We start from the raw sequence: 15,936 nt of genomic DNA, 5'->3' as shown, positions 1-15,936 counted from the left end.
GTGTCGAGCGTGGGTTCTCGTGGCGGCGCAGGGAGAGGTGAGGCCTAGGGTTAGATGGGGGAGTGGGCCTTGGGAGGCCGGCCCAGTAGAGAGGGAGGGCTACACCTAGGGAGGCCGGCGGCTGGTCCTTAGGCCAAATAGGTGGGGAGAGGAAAAAGGCCAGGAGGCCTGCTGGCTGTTGGGCTCCTTCTCTCTCTCTTACTCTTTCAAAAACAAAAAAAATAAAGAGAAAGAAAAAGGGAAGAAAAGAAAGGTTAGATAAAGAGTTTGGGCACGGGGGTAATCTTCCCGGACTCGCAAAAATGCGCTGGTTCCAAGAAAATAGAAATGGCCAAGATCAAACGATAAGAATTCAAATGGGTTTGAACTAGGACGAGGTTTTAGGAGTATCCAAAAATGTTGAGAATTTTGGTAGAGCTCCGGAAAATGGTAAAAGAATTATTGGCAAGGCTAGAGAGTCCAAACTTGAAGAAGAAAAGGCCAAGGGATTTAATATGCAAGTGGGTTCATGGGTGATTCCAAAACAATGGAATATTTTATAATATCTCCTTAAATATCAGGAGGGTATGTTTTAAAGAGAAACCACCATGTGAGTTCCCTCAATTTAAATGGATCGAAGATCCATACGGTTTATTTAGTTCAGTTGGAAAGGTAAAAGACATGATGACATGATGCAATGATGAATGCAACAAGCAAAAACAAATCACACAACGAATCTCGGAAACCCTGGAAGGCATCTGAAGCTCCGGTCTTGGGGTGTCACAGGATAGGACAAAGATGTATACAATGCTGCTTCATCATTCTTTATTTGGTGCTTATCTAATTATTTTTATGTAACTCTTGAACATATGTACGTGTGAATTGAATAGTGCATTGGTTGTTGAACCTAATGGATATGAGTAAAGTTATTGCCTACTTTAAAATTCAAATTTTGTACAATTTTAAATTGCAGCAATTAAATTAGGGGGAAATATGCTATGTAGGTCATTACGGCACACACGACCTGTAAAGCACAACGTGTGTGATATACATCATAATCTGACACGGTTTACAGAGAGAAAATGTATGCGACCATGCACACAGCGTATGTGATGTTAGACAATATCACAAATGGTGCGACCAAACTAAATGTTTGTGATAGTCGCCTTATTGTACATGCTTTACAATCATGAACTATTTGTGGTGTCGTACGCATCGTAAATGGTGTACCACAGAATAGTGATATGTGTCCAACGTATCTATAATTTTTTTATGGTTCCATGCTGTTATATTATCATTCTTGGATGTTTTACAATCATTTTATAGCAACTTTATATCATTTTTTGGGACTAACCTATTGACATAGTGGCCAGTGCCAGTTGATTTTTTTTGCTTGTTTTTTACTTCGTAGAAAATCAATACCAAACGGAGTCCAAAAGCAGTGAAACTTTTTGGAGATTTTTCTGGACCAGAAGACACAAGATGGGTCAAAGAAGTACTAGAGGGGTGCCCCGAGGGGGCACAACCCACCTGGGCGCCTCTGGAGGCCCTGGCGTGCCCTGGTGGGTTGTGCCCACCTCGGTGGCCTCTCGCACCGCCTCTTCGCCCTATAAATTCCTAAATATTCCAGAAACACTAGGGCGGTCGATGAAACACAATTCCAGCCGCCGCAAGTTCCAGAGCCACGAGATCCAATCTTGACACCATCATAGAGGGGTTCATCATCCTCATTGGTGCCTCTCCGATGATGCGTGAGTAGTTCATTGTAGACCTATGGGTCCGTAGGCAGTATCTAGTTGGCTTCTTCTCTCTTTTGATTCTTAATACAATGGTCTCTTGGAGATCTATTTGATGTAACTCTTTTTGTGGTGTGTTTGTTGGGATCCGATGAACTTTGAGTTTATGATCAGATCTATTTTATCCATGAATGTTATTTGAGTTTTGATCTTTTACATGCATGATTACTTATAGCCTGGTATTTCTTCTTTGAATCTTTGGTTTTGTTAGGTCGACTAGATTGATTTTTCTTGCCATGGGAATAGGTGCTTTGTGATGGGTTTGATCATGCTATATTCTTTTCTAGTGACAGAAGGGGCAGCAAGACACATATTGATCGTTGCTATTAAGGATAACAAGATGGGGTATATTACTATATGAATAGATCTTGCAATAAGAATGATGACATGATGTAGATGAGATCTATTCATGTAGGAATAGCTCCATCTTGTTATCCTTAATAATAATGATACATGTGTGTCTTGTTGCCCCTTCTGTCACTGGGAAAGAACACAGCATGATCGAACCCATCTCAAAGCACCTCTTCTCATGGCAAGAAAAATCGATCTAGTTGGCCTAATTAAACCAAAGATTTGAAGAAGAAATACGAGGCTATAAATAATCATGCATATAAGAGATCAAAAGAAGACTCAAATAATATTCATGGATATAGATCTGATCATAAACTCAAAGTTCATCGGATCCCAACAAACACACCGGAAAAAAAGAGTTACATCAAATAGATCTCCAAGGGACCATTGTATTGAGAATCAAAAGAGAGAGACGAAGTCATCTAGCTACTGACTATGGACCCGTAGGTCTATGATGCACTACTCACGCATCATCGGAGAGGCGCCAATGAGGATGATGAACCCCTCTGTGGTGGTGTCAAGATTGGATATCGTGGTTCTGGAACTTGCGGCGGCTGGAATTGTGATTCGTCGACTCCCCTAGGATTTCTGGAATATTTGGGTATTTATAGGGCGAAGAGGTGGTGCGAGAGGCCACCGAGGTGGGCACAACTCACCTGGGCACACCTGGGCCCCTAGGCGCGCTATGGTGGGTTGTGCTCCCCACGGAGCCCCCTCTGGTACTTCTTTGGCCCATCTGGTGTCTTCTGGTCCAGAAAAATTCTCCAAAAAGTTTCGCTGTGTTTGGACTCCGTTTGGTATTGATTTCCTGCGATGTAAAAAACAAGCAAAAACAGCAACTGGAACTTGGCACTATGTCAATAAGTTAGTTCCAAAAATGATATAAAGTTGCTATAAAATAATTGTAAAACATCCAAGAATGATAATATAACAGCACGGACAATAAAATTTTATAGAGACGTTGGAGACGTATCAGCATTCCGAAGCTTAATTCCTACTCGTCCTCGAGTAGGTAAATGATAAAAAAAAATTGATGTGGAATGTTGCCTAACATGTTCATCACATATTCTTTTCTTTTGTAGCATGGACATTTGGACTTTTATATGGTTCAAAGCAATAGTCTAGTTTTGACATGAAGATTTCAATACTCAAGCATATCAACAAGCAACCATATCTTTCAAAATATCAACACTAAAGAAAGTCATCCATAGCTCAACATGCTCAATCATTGATCCATTCATGAAACACACTCGCAAATTAGCTACATCCAATTCTCAAGTATGATCATAGTGCTCCCTAGTTGGTGCTTTATAAGAGAAGATGGACACTCAAGTAAAAATAAAAATTGCATAAAGTAAATACAAATGCCCTTCGCAGAGGGAAGTAGGGATTTGTAGAGGTGCCAGAGCTCAAAGCAAAAAAATTGAGAGATAATTTTTTTGAGAGGCATAATTTTCCCGTCAACGAAAATGACCGAGTAATTCCCAACACTTTCCATGCTAGATATATCATAGGCGGTTCCCAAACAGAAAATAAAGTTTATTCCTTTTTCCACCATTCTTTCACAATCCATGGCTAACCGTATCCATGGGTGCCTTCCATACCAACATTTTCCAAGGAATTTATTGTTGGTCAACATAAAGTAAATTTCTTTTCATTTCGGGACTAGGCATCCCTATTAATGTCGTACTCTCGTGCAATGACAAGTGAATAAACACTCATCTTGAGAATAACATATCTAGCATGGAAAATATTAGCCACCCCCTGCCGCTTCGTGAGCGGTACGAGCACACAAAAAGGAAATTTATTTTGAAAATTAGAGGTGGCACATACAAATTTGCTTAGAACAGCACGGGAATACCACATATAGGTAGGCATGGTGGACTCATATGTCAAAACTGGGTTTAAGGATTTTGGATGCACAAGTAGTATTCCTACTTAGTACAAGTGGAAGCTAGCAAATACATTGAGAAGCAATCAACCAAGAAATGAAAAATCACATAAGTGGCATTAAGCATAACTAACACTGAATAATGCTCCATAAGTAGGATGTAATTTCATTTCATAACTATTAACTTTCGTGCTTGCATAGGGAATCACAAACCTTAACACCAATATTCTTACTAAATCATAATTACTCACCAACATGACTCACATATCACTATCATCATATCTCAAAACTATTACAAAGAATCAAGTTTATTTTGTACAATGATCTTCATGAAAGTTTTTATTATATCCCTCTTGAATATCTATAACCTTGGGACTAATTTCATACGCTGCTTTTGATAAGCTTAAACAAATTTAAGTTAAGAACATGAGCATAAAAAATTCTCCTCTCAAAATAGTATAAGTGAAGAATGAGAGAATTTCTTCAAAAATTTACAACTCTCAAATAAATCTAAGTGAAGCATGAGAACATTTCTTCAAAAATATTAAAGCACACCATGCTCAAAAATATATAAGTGAAGCAATAAAGCAATTCCATAGCTCAAAAAATTTAAGTGAAGCATATAGAGCAATTCTAGCAAATCATAGCATAATTTTGGATCTCTCAAATAGGTGTGTCCAGCAAGGATAGATGATAGAAACTAAAAAGAAAAACAAGCAAAGACTCATATAATACAAGACGCTCCAAGTAAAACTCATGATATGTGACGAATAAAAATATAGCTCCAAGTAAAATACCTATGGTCGTTAGAAGAAAGAGGGGATGCCTTCCGGGTCATCCCCATGCTTAATTGCTTGGTTCTACTTGAATAATAACTTGGGGTACCATGGGGCATCCCCAAGCTTAGGCTCTTTTCTCTCCTTATTCCTTCATCCATCGTGATCTCACCCAAAACTTCAATCACACAAAACTCAACAAAACCTTCATGAGATCCGTTAGTATAATAAAGCAAATAACTACTCTAAGAACTGTTTTGAAACCCATTCATATTTTATTTTTGCATTATATCTAATGTATTCTAACTTTACCATGACTTATACCCTCCAATACAAACCATAGATTAATCAAAATAAACACACAATGCAAAGAAAATAGAATCTATCAAAAATAGAATAGTCTATAGTAATATGAAACAAGGTTGTCAGAATCGCGATTCTGTAATACGATTCTATGAGTTTATGATCCAAGATGGCCCCTCTGATTCTACGATTTTAGTTCTTAGAATCTACGTTTCTACGATCTTGATAGTGAAGATTCTAGGATTTGCGATCCTACCATCGAAGCTCCGATCCGATTCAAAATCACGATTCTAACAACCTTGATATGAAAAGTTAGTATACTTCTATAACTCCAAAAATTCTGAAACATTAGGACACTGTTAGAAATTTGTATATAAATATTATGTAAAAAATCCAGAATTTTATCACGCTTCTGTGATTTTAAACAATTTTGTTACTGGCACACAAAGTTTCTGTTTTTCAACAAGATCAAATCAACTATCACGCAACATGATCCTAAAGGCTTTACTTGGCACAAACACTAACTAAAGCACAAAAAACACAAAAACACAATCATAACAGTAGCATAATTGTGCAAACACTCAAGAATAGAAAGAAAAAGGCAAAAATAAATTTTATTCATTGGGTTGCCTCCCAACAAGCACTATTGTTTTATGCCCCTAGCTAGGCATGATGCATAGATTAAAGTATTGTCATCTTTGTTTTCCAATTCCTTAGTCACACAACCAATATTATTCAAAGATTTAGCATATAAATTTTCAATAACAATACTCCTAGGAACGAGATTGAAAAATTCATCCTTGCAAGTAGGATCTTTTATCACTTCAACAAAATCGGGGTGTATACTAATCATTTTAAGATCTTCCTTGTTGTTATTAGAAGTGGCACCCTTGTTCTTAGTGGCTTGAGTAAACTTGCAAATTCTTCCGGGAGTTTTCTTAATAGTTTTAATGAAAGAAAAAATGGAGCTTAAGTTACTAAAAATTTCTTCCAACTTATCAATCCGAGAGGAGCTTTCTTCAATTATTTCATTGATTCCTTTAGTAGCTTAAAAACCTCTCCCGCTTTTGACCCAAATTTATTAGCAAGATTATGAATTATTTTATCCAAATTTTCAATTTGTTCCTCAGTAATCATCTTCTTTTCAATATCATCTAATCTTTGCATAACATGCTCGAGAGTCAAATTGGTGTCATTAACAATGATAGGTGGTGAATCCACTAGATTTCCCATAGCATTAAAAGCATCCAAAGATGGACACATCAAGAAAATCCCACCGATAATCGTATCAAGGACGAATCTATACCAAGTGGTAATGCCCACATAAAAACTACGAAGAAGAACGGCGATAGATTGGTTATGAATAGATCTATTATGAGCATCGCAAATTCTATATCAAGCATCTTTTACATTCTTCCCTCCACTTTGTTTAAAGTTAAGAACCTCATTCTAGGAGTATATGCAATTGAGGAAGAGCAGGCCATAACGACAAAGCAAGCAAGATTGCAAACAAAAACAGATCTGATGAGAAAACGACGAACGAAAAAGAGGGCGAATAAAATGGCAAATTTTGGTGAAGTGGGGGAGATGAAAACGAGAGGCAAATGGCAAATAATGTAAATTTCAAGGAGATGAGATTTTTGATTAGGGAACCTAATAGATGTTGATGATATCTCCCCGGCAACGGCGCCAGAAAATCCTTTTGATGTTGCTTGAACTACGTCGGTATTTCCCCAAAGAGGATAGGATGATGTAGTACAACTACGGTAGGTATTTTCCTCAGTTATGAAACCAAGATTATCAATCCAGCAGGAGAACTAAGCAACACTATGTAAACGGTACCTGCACACAAAGAAAAAATACTTACAACCCGACGCTTATGAGGGGTTGTCAATCCCTCTATGGGTAACGGCGCCAGAAACTCTCAAGTTGACGGGTTAAAATTGTGATAGATTGGATAAATAGATCTCGAATAAACGCAAAATAAAAGATGCAAATAAAAAGTGCAGGGCGCGGGGGTTGGAGCCATACTCATCTCGCCCACCCAGGACAAGCTCTACTATGTTGTGCAGCTCTGCTTCCAGCATGGCGAGAAGTTCTCCAACAACATCATGGAATACGAGGGCCTAATCGTTGGCCTCAAGGCTGTGGGGCTCTGGGGGTGAGGCGCCTCACCATCAGGGGTGACTCCCAGCTCCTGGTCAACTTCTCCAACAAGGCATACAAGCCAAAGGACGAGCACATGGAAGCATACCTTGAGGAGGTATGCAAAATTGAGAAACGATTCTTAGGCTTGGAATTCCAGCACGTGCCACGTGGCATGAACAAGGAGGCGGACGACATCGCCAAGAGGGCGTCCCGGCATCAACCTTAGGAGCCTGGCGTCTTTGAGGAGCGGCTCTTCAAGCCGTCAGCAGCTCCCCCCGCTGTGGGACTAGCATCGCCTCAAGAGGATCTCCCCTCGGCCCCCCCTCGGGCGCCCCAGCGGGAGCCCGCCTTCTCCTTGCGCTTGAGCCTAAGGAGGGGTGTTGGTCCGAGGAGTTATATGCATACCTGCTCTGGGGCGCCTTGCCAAAGAAGGTGTGGCCCACCAGGTCACTGCGTACTGCATCCAGGATGGTGAGCTCTACCATAGGCGCCCGAATGATGTTTCTCTAGGATGCATCTCCAAGGAGCAGGGATGCGAGCTATTGGCCAACATACATGGCGGGGACTGCGGGCATCACTCCTCATCGTGCACCCTCGTGGGCAAGGCATTCTGCGGTGGATTCTAATGGCCCACAGCGCTAAATGATGCCACTGAGTTGGTAAGATCTTGTGAGGCCTGCCAGTTCCATGCTAAGCAGATCTACTAGCCCGCTTAGGGCCTCCAGACCATCCCGCTCTCGTGGTCGTTGATACGTCCATTTTGTATCATGCTTTTATATCAATATTTATTGCATTATGGGATGTTATTACACATTATATCACAATCCTCATGCCTTTTCTCTCTTATTTTATAAGGTTTACATGAAGAGGGAGAATGCTGGCAGCTGGAATTCTGGACTGGAAAAGGAGCAAATATTAGAGACCTATTCTGCACAACTCCAAAAGTTTGGAAACTTCAAGGAAAATATTTTTGGAATATATAAAAAATATTGGGCGAAGAAAGCACCAGAGGGGGCCACCAGCCAGCCACAAGGGTGGAGGGCACGCCCTACCCCCTAGGCGTGCCCCCGTCCTTGTGGGCCCCCTAGTAGGCTTCCGATGCCCATATTCTGCTATATGGTGTGTTTTGACTAGAAAAAAATAAGAAAGAAGCTTTCGGGACGAAGCACCACCGTCTCGAGGCGGAACTTGGGCAGAACCAATCTAGGGCTTCAGCAGGGCTGTTCTGCCGGGGAAACATCCCTCCTGGAGGGGGAAATCGAAGCCATCGTCGTCACCAATGATCCTCTCATCGATAGGGGGGGTCAATATCCATCAACATCTTCACTAGCACCATCTCCTCTCAAACCCTAGTTCATCTCTTGTATCCGATCTCTATCTCAAAACCTCATATTGGTACATGTGGGTTGCTAGTAGTGTTGATTACTCCTTGTAGTTGATGCTAGTTGGTTTATCCGGTGGAAGATTATATTTTCAGATCCTTAATGATAATTAATACTCCTATGATCTTGATTATGAATATGCTTTGTGAGTAGTTACGTTTGTTCCTGAGGACATGGGAGAAGTCTTGTTATAAGTAATCGTGTGAATTTGGTATTCGTTCGATATTTTGATGAGATGTATGTTGTCTCTCCTCTAGTGGCACTACAAGAAATATGTCAATTTATGACCTTCTGTCAGTGACACTCGAAGAATTGGTCATAAATTTATGACCATTTTAGACCAATTGGTCAAAAGCTCTTCAGGGGGCTCCAAACCCTAAACCATTGCGACCATTTTGGTCAGAAAGGTCGTAATTTCCTTACACGAAATGGTCACAAAGCAAACAGTGCTAGTCCGCTGCCTTATTTCTAGTTGTTAATGACCAATATAGATATAGCCTTGTAGATTGTGGTGGGTTGTGATGACTAGGCGCCATCTCATCAGTTTTGCCTATGTGTCATGTCCATGTGGCAGTTTTTGCCCTAGGTTGTGAAGCAACCTATATTTCTATCATTCCCAAAATTCCCAAAAAAATCTCATAAATTCTTTGGGGCATATCTTCATCAAATATGTAAAAATCCTTCCTTTCCTAGTTCAAAACTAATTCAACAATATTCATTTTCCTATTCTGTTCACAACAACACTTTATGAAGGAAGTGCTATTTATATATTCTTGATTGCCCTCGGAATTTTTGGGCACTCTTTCCTATCCAAATCATTACCGCATGACAAAATTCAGCTCCATTTGCCTAGCAAATCTTCCTCGGCAAATTTTCAAAGTTTTTGTCCACCTAGAAGCATTGTGAAGGAAGTACCTTTTTTATATCTCTAAATGACATGAAATGTATACAGTTCCTTCATATGCCCAAATTATCACCCTCCTCCAAATTGCAGCTCAGTCAAATCATCTATGTGAGCCCAGGTTAAATTTATATTTTATGGCCAAATTGGCACGTTGCAAAGCAAGTGTTATATAGACCCCTCCTATTACCCTAAAACTTTTCGGGCACTCTTCCATACCCAAATAATTGCCACATGGTAATATTCAGCTCAATTTTCCTAGTAAATCTTTCTCGGGAAATTTCCAAAGTTTCTACCTCGAGAGAAGCTTTGTGAAGTAAGTACTAGCTAGGCTTACCCAAATGATCTGAAAATTGACCAGCGCATGACCATACCAAAGTAACTTACCTACACCAATTTTGAGCTCATTTCATTCATCCAATCTCTCTCACTAGTTTTCCCAAGTTTTTGTCCATAGAAGAGCATTGTGAAGGAACTACTACTTTGGCATGTCCAAATGGTATCAATTTTCTACAATGCTTTCCTATGCCCAAATAACCAACCTCTACAAAATTTCAGCTCACTCCATTCATTATTTTGAGCCCAGCTTCAACATTCATATTTTTGTCCAGCGTGGTACTTTGCAAAGCAAGTACCACCTAGGATCCTCCTTTTGAGCTAAAAATTTGTGAAGACATTCTCCTTAGTAGATGATCATCCTCAGCCAAAACTCACGCCCATTGGCCATGTGCATTTCCCGTACCGCAAATCAAACACTTGACTGCTAATTCATGTTTGAGCATCGATCGGTCTCCTCGTGAGAATCTTATGTTGTAATTTTCTTCCTAGCACCAACCTGGGGAGTGCCCAACCCACTAGACATTCCTAGGCCGCCCAGAACACATGGCAACATTACGGTCACGCGGTGACCACGCGACGGGCATGCGAGTTTACGCGCTCTAGAGTTGGGGCCCTCGGCCACCGCCCAAACCTCGACGTATCGCCACCAAACAATGTATTTATGATTAAATAGGTCCTTATGTAACTAGAAATGATTTTTGGAAAAAATAAATAGCAAACTATGAGGCAGCTGCAGTTCAAATTTGACCCGCTTCCAACTGAATCGGCGGAAATTTGTCTTTTTCATGAGAGGTGGATCAAAAAATTTTACACCCAACCATTTTGTCAATTGTGCATTAAATATGGCCTAGTATTTTATAAAAATAATTTGGTCCAATTTTGCAACAATTATTTGGTAGTTCCTTCACAAAAAAACCTCCTTTCGGGCACTCGAAAAATGGAAAATGGTTTTTTCGTCCAACGAAAATGAAAACTTCCTTAGGCAACATTGTTTGCCATTCCAATATGCACCCTTGTGCACAATATGAGATCATTTGAACAAACTATGCCATGAATGTGGCCATAAGATTGATCATTTGGCTTGAAAGCCATTGATCTCCACACGTGATAGCTCGTTTCTGAGAACACTTTTTTAAAATAATTGCCATATTACAAGTTTGTTATTTTTCCTGGGAACTTGGCCACAAATAATGACACAATGCGAAGGTTTCCCAATTTTTTGATTTTTTTTGAATTTTTTATGCAAGTTTCAAAATGCGGTCAAAACGGCGAGAATGACCGTTCCTAGCTAGTGGTTGAATCTTGGGATTTTTTTGATGTTTCTCTAATTAAATAGGTACTTATGTAACTAGAAATGATTTTTGGAAAAAATAAATAGCAAACTATGAGGCAGCTGCAGTTCAAATTTGACCCGCTTCCATCTGAATCGACGGAAATTTGTCTTTTTCACTAGAGGAGGATCAAAACTTTTTACACCCAACCATTTTGTCAATTGTGCATTAAATATGTCCTAATATTTTATAAAAATGATTTGGTCCAATTTTGCAACAAATATATGGTAGGTCCTTCACAAAAAAACCTCATTTCGGGCACTCGGTAAATGGAAAATGTATTTTCCGTGCAAAGAAAATGAAAACTCCCTTAGGCAACATTGTTTGGAATTCCAAGATGCACGATTGTGCACAATATGAGATCATTTGAACAAAATATGCCATGAATGTGACCATGAGATTGAGCGTTTGGGTTGAAATCCATGAATCTTCACACATGATAGCTCATTTATGAGAACACTTTTCTAAAATAATTACCGTATTACAAGTTTATTATTTTTCCTGGTAACTTGGTCACATCTAATGACGCAATGCGAAGGTTTTCCAATTTTTTGATTTTTTTGAATTTTTTATGCCCGTTTCAAAACGCGGTCAAACGGCGGGCTTGACCGTTCCTAGCTAGTGGTTGAATCTTGAATTTTTTTTGATGTTTCTCTGATTAAATATATACTTATGTACCTAGAAATGATTTTTGGAAAAAATAAAGAGCAAACTACGAGGCAGCTACAGTTCAAATTTGACCCGCTTCCAACTAAATCGACGACAATTTGTCTTTTTCACCAGAGGTAGATCAAAACTTTTTTCACCCAACCATTTTGTCAATTGTGCATTATATATGGCCTAGTATTTTATAAAAATGATTTGGTCCAATTTTGCAACAATTATTTGGTAGTTCCTTCACAAAAAACCCTCCTTTTAGGCACTCGGAAAATGAAAAATGAATTTTCTGTGCAAAGAAAATGAAAACTTCCTTAGGCAACATTGTTTGGAATTCCAAGATGCACCCTCGTGCACAATATGAGATCATTTGAACAAACTATGCCCTGCATGTGGCCATAAGATTGATCATTTGGCTTGAAAGCCATGAATCTTCACGCATGATAGCTCATTTCTGAGAACACTTTTTTAAAATAATTACCGTATTACAAGTTTATTATTTTTCTCGAAAACTTGGTCACATATAATGACACAATGCAAAGGTTTTCCAATTTTTTGATTTTTTTTGAATTTATTATGCCCGTTTCAAAATGCGGTCAAAACGGCGGGCTTGACCGTTCCTAGCTAGTGGTTGAATCTTGGAATTTTTTTGGTGTTTCTATGATTAAATAGATACTTATGTACCTAGAAATTATTTTTGGAAAAAATAAAGAGCAAACTGTGAGGCAGCTACAGTTCAAATTTGACCCGTTTCCACCTGAATCGACGGCAATTTGTCTTTTTCACCAGAGGTAGATCAAAACTTTTTTCACCCAACCATTTTGTCAATTGTTCATTATATATGGCCTAGTATTTTATAAAAATGATTTGGTCCAATTTTGCAACAATTATTTGGTAGGTCCTTCACAAAAAACCCTCCTTTTGGGCACTCGGAAAATGAAAAATGAATTTTCCGTGCAAAGAAAATGAAAACTTCCTTAGGCAACATTGTTTGGAATTCCAAGATGCACCCTCGTGCACAATATGAGATCATTTGAACAAACTATGCCATGAATGTGGCCATAAGATTGATCATTTGGCTTGAAAGCCATGAATCTTCACGCATGATAGCTCATTTCTGAGAACACTTTTTTAAAATAATTACCATATTACAAGTTTATTATTTTTCCTGAAAACTTGGTCACATATAATGACACAATGCGAAGGTTTTCCAATTTTTTGATTTTTTTTGAATTTTTTATGCCCGTTTCAAAATGCGGTCAAAACGGCAGACTTGACCGTTCCTAGCTTGTGGTTGAATCTTGGAATTTTTTTGGTGTTTCTATGATTAAATAGATACTTATTTACCTAGAAATTATTTTTGGAAAAAATAAAGAGCAAACTATGAGGCAGCTACAGTTCAAATTTGACCCGTTTCCAACTGAATCGACGACAATTTGTCTTTTTCACCAGAGGTGGATCAAAACTTTTTTCACCCAACCATTTTGTCAATTGTGCATTATATATGTCCTAGTATTTTATAAAATTGATTTGGTCCAATTTTGCAACAATTATTTGGTAGGTCCTTCACAAAAAAACCTCATTTGGGGCACTCGAAAAATGGAAAATGATTTTTTGTGCAAAGAATATAAAAAATCCCTTTGTCGATACTGTTTACTATTCCAAGATGTAAACTTTTGCAGAGTATAAAGAACTCATTTTGAACAAATATAAAGAATATCATGTGAACAAATATTTGGTAGGTCTTTTACAAAAAAGAACTCATTTTGAGCACTAAAAAAATGGAAAATGATTTTTTCGTGACCTATTTAAAAGGTCATAAAGTCTTCAAATTGTTTGTTGCGTTCTGATTGGTCTATAGGCATATCACGTGGATCATGCATCCGACACCGTCGGATGCTCCGGGATCCAACGGTGGACCTCATCCCCTCACGCTCTCACCCACGTAGCCCTCTCACCCCCCTCAGCCACGCAACCCCCACTCCCCACCGTTCCAACCCTAGCCCCCACGCCCCCACTCTCCTGCACCCGCACCCGCTCGCCAAACCCTAGCCGCCACCGCCGCCCCCGCACCATGGTCGTCGACGGCGAGGAGCCCAAATCCCCATGCCTCCCAAGCGCCCGAAACTCTAGCCCGCGGCGCAGCCATGGCGACCGAGCTCTGGATCCCATCGACTCCCCCCCATCGCACCCCTCCTCTCCTCGCAGCTATCGCCACCTCCTCCCTCGATCCAGTCCTCTCCCCAGCCTCCTTTCCCTGATCTAGTTCTCTCCCCGCCGCTCCCACCCACCGCCGACCTCGCAGCCCTCCTCACCACCGCCGCCGACCTCGTCCCTCCCTCCCCTCACCATCTTTCCCTACCCTATGCCCTAGATCGAGTCGAGAAGGTCGACCGACGCGCTAGGGTTCCGTTTGGTCAGCTCCGCGCCGGCTCTCTGGTTGGCCGCCCGCTCGACGATGGATCTCCCGCCGCTCTCCCACCAGGCGCTCTTCGCGGCCCTCCAATCCACGGACGCCGAGGCCGTGCGCCGCCTCCTGGCCGGCGCCGAGGAGTCCGCGCTCTACGTCCCGGCGGACGCCGAGGCCGTGCGCCTCCTCCTCCCGCTCTATGACCTCGAGGCTGCCAAGCTCCGCTCCCGCCTCGACCTCGATGCCTTCCACGTCGCCGCCAAGCAAGGGCACACCGGTGAGCCCCTCTTCTCGCTCGATTAGTAGCTTCCGCTGGGTTTTTTAGAACGATCCAAGTCCAGTGTGTTGCAGAAAGTTTAACCAATTCTCATTGGGCTCAATTGCAGGGTTTGATGCTCCGAGGAACAGCATGGAGTTCACCATGGAGGCGCCCCACAGCTACGGCATCTTCCAAGAGGACATCCTGGTGAGTAGTACAATCCCCTTCCCTGTTCTTTCTCTCTATCTGTCAGACTAATTCACTGCATCATTTTCTTCCCTGGCCCGTGTATGCATGCGTCTGGTAAATTATTTTGTTTCCAGAAAAAGGACCTGGAATTCCTTTTTTCTCCTTTCATTCCAGTCACATACTACTGTACAATTTTCAGTTAGGTGGGTAGATCTTTCTTGACAGATGATATGCATTGTCCATCCGTCCTTGGCAGCTCTGTTGCTAGGTGTACTTGTACCTGACTGTTGTTGCCTGAGAAGACAGCACGAAACACCTATTAATAATGCTGTCAAACAAATAGTAGACCACCATCTACCGCTGCTGGGCACAATCACGTTGCCCCTTAATTACCTGGCCATTCTCTGCATCATTGCTTACCATCCTTTGCCTACCAATAAGTAGGAGGCCATGTTGAGTTGCTGGCATTGTTCTTCAAACTAGATTAGCACTGCTGCTTTCCTCCGCCCCTCTTCTCCCTCGACAGTGTTCTCATCCGCCACAACAGCTTACTGACACGGTCATTGGTTCTGTCTTTGTTTTGTTGGCAGCAGGGGAAGAAGGAGGAGGAGGAGTTCAGCATGGGGCCCCTCTCCATTCTCATGCTCAGCGTCAAGAACAATGCCCTGGTTGGTTTGGTTTGGTTTGGTCGACTTCTTGCCTCTGTTGATTGAGATCTCAGCTTAGCGAGGGCATATTTTCTATAGTAGTAGTCGACCTGCTTAGCGAGCTCAGCTCACCCCGCTCGTCGTCGACCTGCCCGACGGTGGCTATGGCGGGACCCTCGAGATCGTCGTCTTCCTGACCAGGACCCTTGGTTAGTGAAATCATTTGTTTTCCACGACATTCAGACTTTGCTATAGTTTACTGAAACTATTGTGGTCTGAAGAACAGTTTACTGAAATTGTTCCAAGTCTGAAAAACAGTTGTCTGAATCTGTTGAAATCTGAAACTGTTAGTGTGAGGTGTCTGAAACTGTTCTAATCTTGTAGATAACCTGTGAACAAATTTACTTGTGTTGAATAACCTGTGAACAAATTTAGGACTTTGGAGTTGTCTAAAACTGTTGTAGTCTTGTAGAAAAGTAAAAGTAGTTGGATGGAAATAGATTTCTCAGTCTGTGTAATAGATGGTCTGAAGCTAGTTGCAAATTTCTTTCCTTGATTTAGATAATTCAGTAAGTCC

The sequence above is a fragment of the Triticum urartu genome, chromosome 6A (assembly GCF_056163025.1).
Source record: "Triticum urartu cultivar PI428250 chromosome 6A, HENAU_Tu73, whole genome shotgun sequence".
Lineage (NCBI taxonomy): Eukaryota > Viridiplantae > Streptophyta > Magnoliopsida > Poales > Poaceae > Triticum > Triticum urartu.
Note: the sequence above shows the minus strand (reverse complement) of the source record.